The following is a 3,017-nucleotide window of genomic DNA, read 5'->3' as shown; positions in this document are numbered from 1 at the left end:
ACCGTGGTCATGTGACCTCAGAACAAAGGATTTCCCCTTCCTTAGCCTCAGTTTCCTTCTTTGTACAAACAAATGGGAAGAGTAGTAGGGCGGGGTGAGCATGCAAGGAGGTATCGCAAGTCCAGTGATGAGCGCGGGGCCTGGTAGATGGCGCTTGCTCAATCAGTGGGTGCCATTGTCATTATGATTCATTTCTGGGGAATCCTCTGAGCGTGAACATCTAGATGGCAACTTACGCACCTAAAGTCGAGGTTAAGAGCCTACTCAGTGCCCACTGCTGTGCTAGGATTTGGGGATGGAGCGTTGCAGTGGGCCCCACGATACACTGGCCAGATTGCCCTTCAAGAAAGCACTTGCTGTCCCAGTTTGTGGGGAATTTTCAGGAGTACCCTTTGGCTGTCAGCACCTTCAGGGGCTGCCTCAGCTACAGAGAGAGGGCCTCGATCAAAGTCATGGCCTTTCAGTGACCTTTAAATATGAGGGTATAAAGATCTAGTTCCCTGGGCTCACCTCTGGACAACTCTGCGGTAGGCTGAATAATGCCCCCAACCTCCCCAGATGTCCACATCCTTGTTCCGGGAACCCGTGAATATGTTTGTCACCTTATGTGGCAAAAGGGAGTCTGCAGATGTGATTAAACTAAGGATATTCAGTTGGGGAGATTATCCTAGATTATCTGGGCCCAATGTAATCACAAGGGGCCTTATAAGAGGGGCAGGAGGATCAGTCACAGAAGATGTGACAAGGGAACCAGAGGTCAGAGTGAAGTGCCTGCTGCCTCTGAAGAGGGAGGGAGGGGCCAAGAGCCAGGGAATGCAGGTAGCTTCTGGAAGCTAGAAAAAAAAACCAAGCAGAATTCTCCTCTGAAGCCTTGAGAAGGAATGCAGTCCTGCCGACACCTTGATTTTAGATATCTGACCTCCAGAACTGTAAGAGAATAAACCTTTGGTGTTGGAAGGCAGTGAAGTGGGTGGTGACTTCCTCCGGAAGCAATAGGAATGATACGGTTCTGAGGGTGGGTCCAGCTCCAGGGCTCCCCCCGGGGTCTGCGGGCAGGGCCACCGGGGCTGCCGCGCCTCCCTCTGCCCCATCCTCCTCCCTGATTCCCTCCAGCACAGGTTGGTGCCATGAGCACCTGAATGAACACCCTGCACCTTGAGCTCCACCTCAGAGTCGGCCTCCTGGGAAACCCGACCTGCTACACAGTCGCCATATATTTATTACAAGGCTTTGTTATGAACAATTTCAAACAGACACAGAAGTAGTAAGAATAGCATAACCAGCTCCCATGATCCCACCACCCAGCCTGGACTGTGGCCAACTCGTGGCCAATCTGACTTGATCTATATGGGAATGGTAGCTGAAAGGGAGAAGCAGAGCTCCCCGCCAGACCTTCCCAGTCTAGGTGGGGAGTTTAGATGGTGTAGACGTCTCTGAAGCCAAGAGAACCCCAGGCAGCAGACCCCGCGTCCCCGAGCGTGGGGTCAAGGGCGCAGAGAAGCAGCATTGGAGAAAGACAGGAAAGGAGAGAGCTAACCAGAAGACAAAGAACTGATGGGGCAGACTCTGTCACAAAAGGGTGGGTCCTAGGGTCACGGGCAAACTCGTCTAAAGGGTCTGGAGTCCAAGGCAGGAGGCAGGTGATGTGAAAAGGGACGTCGGCAGGTAGCAGTTGAATAGAGTAAGCTACCACTTGCCTTTGTTTATTTGTTTCTTTTTTTTTTTTTTAGCAGGCTCATATGCCCATCCTGGGGCTCGAACTCCGGACCCAGGGATCAAAGAGTCCCTTGCTCTACCGATGGAGCCAGCCAGGTGCCCCCACCTGCCGTTGTTTCATTCCATTGTCTTTCTAATGTTTGTTTGTTTAAATAGGCCCCCTCCTGCTCATACATGACTATTAATAATAGTGATGCTAGGATCATGCCAACTGCTGAGCTAAGCACTTCCCACAGGTGATCTCACCGATCTGCCCAACAACCCCGGGAGGCGGATACTATTTTTATCCCCATTGCACGAGACTCAGTGAAAGTAAGGCCACTTGGCCAAGGTCCCATGGATGGTGTATTAGCTTCCTGGGGCCGCTGTAACAATTTACCACACACCAGGGGGCTTACAATGACAGAAATAGATCGTCTCTCAGTTCTGGAGGCCAGTGGACTGAAATCGAGGTGTCAGGCAAGGCTGTGCTCCCTCGGAAGGTTCTAGGGGAGGGTCTCTCCTCGTGTCTTCTGGCTTCTGGTGGCTCCCGGTGTTCCTTGGCTTGTGGCCGCATCCCTTCAATCTTGGCCTCTGACGTCACATCGCCTTTTCTCTCCATGTGTGTCCCTCCTCCCTGTGTCTCTTACGAAGACACTTGTCATTGGATCCAGGGGCCACTTGGAACATTCAGGATGATCTTCTCTCAAGATTCTTTTTTTTTTTTTAAAGATTTTATTTGACAGAGAGAGACAGCGAGAGAGGGAACACAAGCAGGGGGAGGGGGAGAGGGAGAAGCAGGCTCCCCGCGGAGCAGGGAGCCCAACGCGGGGCTCAATCCCAGGACCTCGGGATCACGACCCAAGCTGAAGGCAGAAGCTTAATGACTGAGCCACCCAGGCGCCCCTTCTCTCAAGATTCTTAATTACGTCTGCAAAGACCCTTTTCCCAAATAAGCTCACATTTCCAGGTTCCAGGGCTTAGGACGTAGACATAGCTTTTTGGAGGCCACCATCCACCCCGCTACAGATGGGAAGAGGGGGACCAGGGGTCTGAACCTAAGAAAGAGGATCTGTTGTCCGTGGAACGTGATGCAATTTTGGAAGAGCTGGAGCGGCAGGAAGCTCCTCGTGCTGGTTTTACAATGTGCCACAAGCTCTTTGACACTGCTCCAACTACAAGGTGACGTCACTGACCCCCCCCAATCTGGGCAGGCTTGTGACTCATTTGTCACCAAAAGAGTGTGATGAAGTCGTGCTGCATGACTTCCAGTGGTGCATCAGAAAAGGCAATGCAGCATTTGACTTCTCTAAAAAAAAAAA

This window comes from Leptonychotes weddellii, chromosome X (genome assembly GCF_054177405.1).
Source record: "Leptonychotes weddellii isolate Sample4059 chromosome X, ASM5417740v2, whole genome shotgun sequence".
Taxonomy (NCBI): domain Eukaryota; kingdom Metazoa; phylum Chordata; class Mammalia; order Carnivora; family Phocidae; genus Leptonychotes; species Leptonychotes weddellii.
The sequence above is the reverse complement of the archived record's forward strand: the minus strand, read 5'-3'. Positions refer to the sequence as shown.